The sequence below is a fragment of the Stomoxys calcitrans genome, chromosome 2 (genome assembly GCF_963082655.1).
Source record: "Stomoxys calcitrans chromosome 2, idStoCalc2.1, whole genome shotgun sequence".
Classification (NCBI taxonomy): Eukaryota; Metazoa; Arthropoda; class Insecta; order Diptera; family Muscidae; genus Stomoxys; species Stomoxys calcitrans.
Genome location: NC_081553.1, coordinates 32,563,219 through 32,574,423, shown reverse-complemented (window position 1 = coordinate 32,574,423; position 11,205 = coordinate 32,563,219).

Genomic DNA, 11,205 nt, shown 5'->3' with positions numbered 1-11,205 from the left:
TCCTCATATATGCTATGCGTTGCTTAAATTAAAAATATCTAAAAAAGGGGTAAGTTCGGCTGAGCCGAATCTTGGGGGCGCACCACAATAGTTAAAAAATTTCCAGAAATGAACTTAGTCGATGGGTATATGTGTACTCTACGTACCAAATTTCTGGTAAATCAAGCAAAAATTGGGGTCGTATAATGCAAGTCAGAAGATCGGTTTATATGTTGTAGACCCATTTGGACCATAGGTTTAGGTTAAGTAGGTAGCCTACCCCGAAAGATGAGTTCACTCGGAGGCCAGTCAGGTTCATTGCGACACCATAATAGAAAAAAAGGAAAATTATGATGATGAAATTCAGTGCTCCATCCCGAAGGGAAGACAGACAGATGACAAACAAGTAACACGGCGTTAAGTTCGTCCGGGCCGAACTTTCGATAACCACCACCTCGGGTATATTTTTAAACCATCTTTCGTCATAATCCGATGAAAAGTGCATAATTTATGTCCCCATAACAGCTATATCGAAATATGGTCCGTACAAGTACAAGTCATTATTCAATTTTGTGAAACAAAATATTGGTCTTTTTGGTAGCTATATCCAAATGTAGACCGATCTGAAGCATATACGACACAGTTGTCGAAAAGCCTAACACAAGTCATTATATCAAATTTCATCGATTTTGGATTATAAATGCGCCCTTTATGGGGCAAAGACTTATATGGCAGCTGTATCCAAATCTGGGCTGATCTGAGCCAAATTAAACTTATTGTTTAATTTTTGGCAAAATCAGACAATAAATGTGCTTTTTATGGGGCAAAGACCATAAATCGAGAAATCGGTCTATATGGCAGCTATATCCAAATCTGGACCGATCTGGGCCATATTGCAGAAAGATGTCCAGGGGTCTAACATAACTCACTGTGCCAAAAATCGGCGAAATTGGACAATAATTGCGCCTTTTATGGGCCCAAAACCTTATGTCGAAAGATCGATCTTTATGGCAGCTATATCTAAATCTGGACCGATCTGAGCCAGTTTAAAGAATAATATCGAGGGGCCTAACACAACTCGCCGTCCCAAATTTCGGCGAAATTGGACAATAAATGCGGGTTTTATGGGCCAAAGACCCTAAATCTGCAGATTGGTCTATATGCCAGCTATATCCAAATCTGGACCGATCTGTTCCATATGCCAGAAAAATGTCGAGGGGCCTGATTTAACTCACTATCTCCAATTTCGGCGAAATTGGACAATAAATGCGCCTTTTGTGGACCCAAAACCTTAAACCGAGAGATTGGTCTATATGGCAGCCATATTCCAATCTGGACCGATCTAGACCAATTTGCAGAAATATGTGCCTTTCATGGGCCCAAACCCTTAAATCTTGACAAATCCCGGCCTAATTGCAGAAAGATATCGAGGGGCCTAATACAAATAACTGTCCCAAATTTCGGCGAAATTGGACAATAAATGCGCCTTTTATGGATAAAAAACCTAATACCGAGAGATCGGTCTATATGGCAGCTATATCCAAATCTCCACCGATCTGTGCCATAATGCAGAACTATGTCAAGGGGTTTAACTTAATTCAACGCCCCAAATTTCGGCGACATCGGACAAAAAATGCGCCTTTTATGGGCCTAAAACCCTAAATCGGAGGATCGGTCTATATGGCAGCTATATCCAAATCTATACCGATCTTAGCCAAATTGAAGAATGATGTCGAGGGGCCTCACACAACCTATTGTTCCAAATTTCGGCGAAATCCGACAATAAATGCGGCTTTTTTAGGCCCAAAATCTTATATCGAGAGATCGGTCTATATGGCAGCTATATCTAAATTTGGACCGATCTTAGTCAAATTGAAGAATAATGTCGAGGGGCCTAACACAACTCGATGTCCCAAATTTCGGCGAAATCGGACAATAAATGCGGCTTTTATAGGCCAAAGACCCTAAATCGGCAGATCGGTCTATATGGAAGCTATATCCAAATCTGAACCGATCTGTGCCATATTGCAGAAAAATGTCGAGGGGCCTAATTTAACCCACTATCCCAAATTTCGACGACATCGGACAATAAATGCGCTTTTTATGGACCCAAAACCTTAAATCGAGAGATCGGTCTATATGGCAGCTATATCTAAATCTGGACCGATCTGAACCAAATTGAGGAATAATGTCGGGGGGCTTAACACAACTCGGTGTCCCAAATTTCGGCGAAATCGGACAATAAATGCGGCTTTTATAGGCCTAAGACTCTAAATCGGCAGATCGGTCTATTTGGCAGCCATATCCAAATCTGGACCGTCGGCTCGGTCTATATCAAGATATAGTCCGGTATAGCTCACTTTGAAACTTAACCTACTTATGGACAAAAAAAGAATCTGTGCAAAGTTTCAACTGAATATCTCTATTTATAAAGACTGTAGCGTGATTTCAGCAGACGGATGGACAGAAGGGCGGACATGGGTAGTTCGTCTTAGATTTTTACGCTGATCAAGAATATATATACTTTATAGGTTCGGAAATGGATATTTCGATATGTTGCAAACGGAATGACAAAATAAATATACCCCCATCCTTCGGTGGTGGGTATAATAAAGCTGTTATGGGCTTCAGGCCCTTTATCGGGAGATCGGTGTATATGGCAGCTATATCTGAACATAGTCCGATCTGATCCATATTTGGGTCAGATGACCGGAGGCCTAAAACTACTCACTGTTTCAAATTTCAGCGAAGTCAAATTTATCGGCAGATCGGTCTGCATAGCAGTTTTATCCAAATATGGTCCGATTTGGCCCGATCAAGAGCTCAGCCAGCATGCATCAAAAAGACGTATCTGTGCCAAAAGTCAGCCCAATTTTTGAAGGCTGTAGAGTGATTACAACAGACAGATGGACAGATATACGGACATGGTTGAAACGTCTTAGAATTTTACTACGATCGGAAATACTGTCGGAATTTGTTATTTCGATGTTTTGCAAACGAAATGAATATACCTCGTATCCTACGGTGGTGGATGTAATATAGGGTGATTTTGTAAGAGCTATAGGAAAGTTTTTCAAAAAAAAAAAAAAAAAACATAAAATTCAGAAATATCCATGGAATCTTTATTTGAATCGATAGTACGGGCCATATAATTTAATGTTTGAAGATTATTTCATGCAAATGTTGAGCGTGACTGCACCTCAAAAAGTCCATCCACTTGGTTCAATTTTAGCATACGCTTTTCAACTTTTCGGCAGGTATCTCACGTTTTAATGCTTCAATGTTGTCGTCCAATGCGTAGACAGGAACTTTGACATAGCCCCACATAAAATAGTCTAGAAGCGTTAAATCGAACGATATAGGTGACTAATTGACCGGTCCCGAACGTGAAATAAAGTTTACACCGAACTCGGTTCTCAATAAACCCATTGTTACGCGAGCTGTGTGGCATGTGGCACCGTCTTGTTGAAACCGTATGTCATGCAAGTCAAGCCTTTGCTTTTTGGGCAAAAATAAAAGTTGGATATCGTCTCACGATAACGCTCGTAGCAAATTATTTTTATTTGCATTATATAGTACCAAAATATAACACAGCACACGTTACAAAGTGCTCTCCCGGTTATTCAATTTGAAGGTCAACCCCACTAAATATCGGCCTATTGATTGCGCTCATATCAAGTATTGACTTCTATTTCTACATTGAAATGTTTATATCGCCAACCAACCATCTGCTTCATGCCCATGGAAAATTCCCCAGACATAATTACCAGTTGAAAAAAGCGGGTTGAGACCTCGACACTAATTGCACCAAATGTTCTGAAGTGTCTAACATATTAACAAAACAATAAAAAAAAATTAATATTCTTAAACAATATTTCTCTGTTATGAAAGCGATCACTAAAATATTGCAAATTTAATAGAAAATAGTTGGTTTTTTTATAGTTATTGCATGGGAAAACAAAAGTAAACATAAATCAGTGTTCACAGAAACAAATATGTTTAACGATAAGTAAAACGAGTAAAAACGCATTAAGCACTCACCACCTCGGACATATATACATAGGAAAATAATAAAAATCGGTTTTAATCACGAAATTAATTGATCCAATTAATTTTTTACTTGAAACTGTTTCAATTACGAAAATGATAATATCAATCACAGTTTTGGAAAAAGATGACTGAAAAAATTTTCAATTAAAACAAGTACAAGCGTGCTAAGTCCGGCCGGGCCGAATCTTATATACCCTCCACTATGGATCACATTTGTCGAGCTCATGCCACGGTATCTCTTTTTAGGCAAACACAGGATAAAAGAAAATAATTGCTATGTTATTGGAACAATATTAAGTTATGGTTCATTTCGGACCATAATTGAACTGAATATTGGGGACCATAGCAGAAGTCATTGTGTAAAATTTCAGACTAATCTAGTAAGACTAGAGCTCTTTAGGAGCTGAAGAAGTAAAATAGGGAGATCGGTTTATAGGGGAGCTGCATTAGGCTATAAATCGATTCATGCCATTTTCGACACATATGTAAAAGGTCATAAGAGAAGCCGGATAATAATTGCGCCCTCTAGTGGCTCCAGAAGTCAAGACCCCAGATCGGTTTATATGGCAGCTATATCAGATTATGGACCGATTTGAATTATTCTTAGCACAGTTGTTGAAAGTCATAACAAGACATGTCATGCAACATTTCAGCCAAATCGGATAATAATTGCGTCCTCTATAGGCTTAAGAATTCAAGACCCAAGATCGGTCTATATGGCATTTATATCAGGTTATGGACCGATTTGAACCATTCTTAATACAGTTGTTGGAAATCATAAAAAAATACGTAACGCAATATATCAGCCAAATCGGATAGGAATTGCTTCCTGTGGAGGCTTACGATGTCAAGATCCTAGATCGGTTTATATGGCAGCTATATAAGGTTATGGACCGATTTGAACTGTTCTTAGCACAGTTGTTGAAAGTCATAATAAAACACATCTTGCAAAATTTCAGCCTATTCGTATAATAATTGCGACCTGTAGAGGCTCAAGAAGTCTAGATCCCAGATCGGTTTATATGGCAGCTATATCAGATTATGATCCGATTTGAATGATACTTCACACAGTTGTTAGATATCATAACAAAACACGTCGTGCAAAATTTCATTTCAATCGGATAAGAATTGCGCATTCAAGGGGCTCAAGAAGTCAAGACCCAAGATCGGTTTATATGGCAGCTATATCAAAACATGGGCCGATTTGGCCCATTTACAATCCCAATCGACCTATCGATCGGTTTATATGGCAGCTGTATCAGGTTATTGACCGATTTGAACCATACTTGCCACAGTTGTTGGCTATCATAACAACACACGTCGTGAAAAATTTCATTCCAATCGGATAAGAATTGCGCCTTCTACAGGCTCAAGAAGTCAAGACCCAAGCTCGGTTTATATGACAGCTATATCAGGTTATGGACCGATTTGAGCCATACGTAGCACAGTTGTTGGATATCATAACAAAACACGTCGTGCAAAATTTCATTCCAATCGGATAAGAATTGCGCACTCTAGAGGCTCAAGAAGTCAAGACCCAAGATCGGTTTATATGGCAGCTATATCAAAACATGGACCGATATGGCCCATTTACACTCCATCATAGGATGGGGGTATACTAATTTCGTCATTCTGTTTGCAAAACATCGATATATCTATTTCCGACCCTATAAAGTATATATATTCCTGATCAGCGTAAAAATCTAAGACGATCTAGCCATGTCCGTCCGTCTATACATGCGTCTGTCTGTTGAAATCACGCTACATTCTTTAAAAATATAGATATTAAGCTGAAACTTTCCACAGATTCTTTTTTTTGTCCATAAGCAGGTTCAGTTTGAAGATGGGCTATATCGGACTATATCTTGGCATGGCCCCCATATATACCGATTCGCCGATTTAGGGTCTTAGGCCAATAAAAGCCACATTTATTATCCGATTTTGCTGAAATTTGAGATAGAGAGTTGTGTTAGGCCTTACAACATCCCTCTTAAATTTGGCCAATGTCGGTACAGATTTGGATATAGCTGCCATATAGACCGATCCGCCAATTTAGGGTCTTAGACCCATAAAGCCACATTTATTATCCGATTTTGCTGGGTTGTGTTAGGCCCTTCGACATTCTTCGTCAATTTGGCTCAGATCGGTCGGTTGGATAAATTTCCATATAGACCCATATCTCGATTTAAAGACTTGGCCCCATAAAAAGCGCATTTATAATCCGATTTCAGTGAAATTTGAGACAGTGACTTATGTTTGGCTGTTCGACATCCTTATCGTTTTAGGTTCAGATTGGTTTATTTTTACATATAGTTACTAAAAAGACCAATATTCGGTTGTACACAGTTGAACGATGACTTGTACTTATTAGTATTTGGTCCAAATCGGAACATATTTCTATATAGCTACTATGGGACATAAGGTATGCATTTTTCACCGGATTTTGATGAAAGGTGTATTAAATATACACCGGAGGTGGTGGGTATCCAAAATTCGTCCCTCATTGGATACTCACCACCAGAGGTGGTGGGTATCCAAAGTTCGTCCCTCATTGGATACTCACCACCAGAGGTGGTGGGTATCTAAAGTTCGTCCCTCATTGGATACTCACCACCAGAGGTGGTGGGTATCCAAAGTTCGTCCCTCATTGGATACTCACCACCAGAGGTGGTGGGTATCTAAAGTTCGTCCCTCATTGGATACTCACCACCCGAGGTGGTGGGTATACAAGGTTCGTCCCGGCCGAACTTAACGCCTTTTTACTTGTTTACTAAAACTTTGGCTTAATTCCACGATATAGTACCGTACTCGTGCCTTACCTAACTACATACATAACAAACATAGTTTTTTTTTCGCAAAACGATTGAACCAATTTTAACAGATTATTGATTAAGGAAAAAAAAAATCAAACTAAATCCATTAAATGGATCACATGGATAATGTCAAGCGTTTACAAATCACTTAATTGTGGCATCATTGATCATCATTGCCATTGTCGATTCAAGGCAGCGTCTCACGAGCATAAAGCCAACCAAATGATACCAAATCATTATGTTTTTTCACATTTTTTCTTTTTTTTTTCAATAATGGAGCACAGCTAAATCGAATCTTCAACGGTGTCAAAATGGAATTGTAACATGTCACGCGGCATGCTAAACCACCAACACTCGACCAACAATGGAGCAAATGAACAAAATGTCGGCGATAAAAGATTTTAAACAAAACACGTTTCAAAATCTCAACAACGCGATGCGCTGCAATGCGATGACAGTTGACATAATACCACAGCAATTGAAATTGGAATGGACGGACAATGAAATGCCAACCCAGAAACGTGTAAGAAACGGAGGCAAAACTAACACAATTTGTAAATGAAAATAATTACACGGTGATAAGCTGAACAATGTACTCTGAGGATGGTGGTGGTGTACAATGACATTTAAATCTTTATTGGCAATGAACTAAATAAAATTTCGCAAATATCATTTAAAACAATGTTTTTTTTTGTATAGTAATGGCTGACCATATTTACCATAAATCTTAAATTCGAGCGAAAAGTTTTCCGTATGTAGTTTATAGTCTTTATTGCTATTGCTCTTAATTTTTTTTGCTTCATATGTGTTATACATATGTAACTGTTATACAAGATGTTGAGTTTTTGGTATAACAGCAAACATCTCTGAATCGGTAAGCAATGCTTAATGGTTTATTTGGTTGGTGGTTGTTGTCGCAGATAATAGCACTAGCGAATTTCAACACCTCTCTTGCGTATGTTGGTAAAGTCAAGTATGGTGGTTTCAAGCATGGTGAGAGAAACTCACCATGCTATAGTTTCGGCTTTTGGCCGCAAATATCATGTGTTAGAGGCAGTCATCATATTTCGCCATTATAGAAAAAGGAGTTTTACAATACCATTTGCAAAGATATGTATATTTCGATCCTTTAAAGTAGTGGTGGGCCCACTATCACTATTGAAAAGAGCAAACTGTGTTTGTATGAGTGTCATCAATTCCAAGCAGTCCGATTATTGCAATGTACATAGGGAGAGATGGGTTTCTATCGGGAAAACACCCGATGCTTCAGTTTTATTGGGTAAATAGCCAATAAATATCTTTACCATAGGATAGGGGTATACTAATTTCGTCATTCCGTTTATAACACCTAGTAATATGCGCTTAAGACCCCATACAGTATATATATTCTTGATGGTCGTGATATTTTAAGTCGATCTAGCCATGTCCGACCGTCTGTCGAAAGCACGCTAACTTTCGAAGGAATAAAGGTAGGCGCTTGAAACTTTGCACACATACTTCTTATTACTGTAGATCGTTTGGAATTGTAAATGGGCCATATGGATCCATGTTTCGATATAGCTGCCATATTAACCGATCTTCGGTCTTGACTTCTTGAGCATCTAGATGGTGCAATTCTTATCCGATTTGACTAAAAATTTTCACGTGGTGTTTTGGTATAACTTCCAACAAATGTGCTAAGTATGGTTCAAATCGGATGATAGCGTGATAAAGCTGTCATATTAATCGATCGTGGGTCTTGACTTCTTGAGCATCTAGATGGCGCAATTCTTATCCGATTTGGATGAAAACTTGCACGTGATGTTTTGGTATCACTTCCAACAACTGCGCTAAGTATGGTTCAAATCGGTACATATCCTGATATAGTTGCCATTCATACCGACCTTGGGTCTTGACTTCTTGAGCATCTACAGGGAGCAATTCTTATTCGATTTGGCTGCAAAGTTGCACGTGATGTTTTGGTATCACTTGCAATAACTGTGATAAGTATGGATCAAATCCGTTCATAACCTGATATAGCTGCCACGTAAACCGATCTTTGATCTTGACTTCTTAAGCCACTAGTGGGCGCAATTCTTATCCGATTTGGCTGAGATTTTGCATTAAGTGTTTTTTTTATGACTTCCAACAACTGCGCTAAATATGGTTCAAATCGGTTCATAACCTGATATAGCTGCCATATAAACCGATCTTGGGTCTTGACTTCTTGAGCATCTAGAGTGCGTAATTCTTGTCCGATTTGGCTGAAAATTTGCACGTGATGTTTTGGTATCACTTCCAAATATTGTACTAAGTTGGTTCAAATCGGTTTAGAACCAGATATAACTGCCATATAAATCTATCTTGGATCTTGACTTCTAGAGCCACTAGAGGGCGCAATTCTAATCCGATTTGGTTGAAATTTAGCATGAGGTGTTGTGTTAAGACTTCGAAAAACTGTGCTAAGTACGGTTCAAATCGGTACATAACCTGATATAGCTGCCATATAAACCGATCTGGTTTGGATATATAATTGGGAATAAATAAATTTTCAAATATTTGGTAATTAAAGTCATTTCCAACTAATTTTTGATGATTTCGCATTCTTTGTATATTAACCTGACCTTTGATCTCATAAAATCAGAATTTAGTTACATATTGCCACTATATAGACCGATCTCCGGACTTATAGTCCTGAGGCCATAAATTTGTCACTTTTCATCCGGTGTCGATGAAATATGGCACAGTGAGTTCTGGTGGACCCCTACCCATTTCTGTGAGGTGTGTTCCAGATCAGACCTTATTTGGATATAGGCATCTCCCGATATCCATATATTACCAGATTTCAAAGGAAATTGTCACAGTGAGTTCTGGCGGACCCCCAACCCTTTTCTATGAAATGTCATCTAGATCGGACCATATTTCGATATAGCTGCCCTATGGACCGACCGCCCGATCTCCCGATATAGGGTATAAAGGCCATAAAAGAATCTTTTATTATTCGATTTCTATGAAAATTGGCACAGTGAGTTCTGGTGGACCCCAACCTATTCCTATCAAATGTGGATATACCTGCCATATAGACCGATCTCCCGATATACTGTATTGAGCCTATAAAGGGAGCATTTTTCATCCGATGTCGATGATATATAACACATTGAGTTCAGGTAGAGCCCTACGACTACTTGTTGAATGTGGTCCAGATCGGACCATATTTGGATATAGCTGCCATATAGACCGCTTTTCCGATATAGAGTATCAAACTCATAAGAGGACCATTGTTCATCCGATTTCGATGAAATTTTAAACAGTGAGCATTGGTACCCCTCAGTGAGTTCTGGTGGAGATCTTTCAGGCAGACGTCTGTGCCATTGCCGTAGCCGCAAGAGAAATTCTGGCATGAGGCTTACCGCCCTCGAAACTCAGAATTTATGTGGACAGTATGGTGGCGCTCAAGGCCTTAGGGTCGAGATGCGTGGCGGACTGTTTGGAATCCCTGGATAGGCTCCGGGCACACTGTGTGATGCTGACATGGGTTCCTGGGCATGAGGGGATTCCAGGAAATGAGAAGGCGGACGAGTGCGCCAGGAGGGTTCGTCTGGGCAGGGTAGACTAGTCATCGGTCTTGCCTACGTGCCATTTGTCTAGCTACTGAACAGAGTAGATGGGACGGCCAGGGCGACGTCGGTGGCGAAGTGGAATACGGTAGATGGTTGCCGGACTGAGAAGGCGCTATGGCCTGTCATCGACAGGAGGAGAACGAGGGATTTGCTGGCGTTCGATAAGAAGTCGATGAGTACTTTGACAGGGGTCATAACCGGACAATGTGCCGTAGGCCGCACGGCGGCGTGCATGGGGATGCCGCACAATGACTTCTGTAGCAGTTGCATTGATTAGGATGAAGAGGAGACTATTGAGCACTTGCTGTGTTCCTCTCCAGGTCTGCAGTGACGTAGGCTCTCCTTTTTGGGGAGCCGTTTCTTCTGTGACCTCTGGTATCTCTCCTGAGGTTTCTTGAGGGAACAGGATGGTTCCGACCGAGGGGGTGCCACAGGCCCCGGCGTGGGTAAATCCGTGCTTGCGTACGGACGGCCGGTTCTTCACCCCCCGCTCGAGTTGCTCCACTCCTTCTGTCTTTTTCTTTTATTCGTGTATTACCTCTAGGTCTCACATTTTCATTTTTCTTCCCTTTCTCTCTCAAGGGTACCACAATGGGCCAAACTGGCGTCCGAATGAACTCATCTTTGGTGGGCGATTCAACCTAACCTAAAAAATTGTATGGGATCCAACTAGAACAAATTTTTTTGACAGGTCAAATGTTCATTCAATATTGAATATATGCTGGTCCCACTAATGCCTAAGGTCGTCTCAATCTCTCGATAGG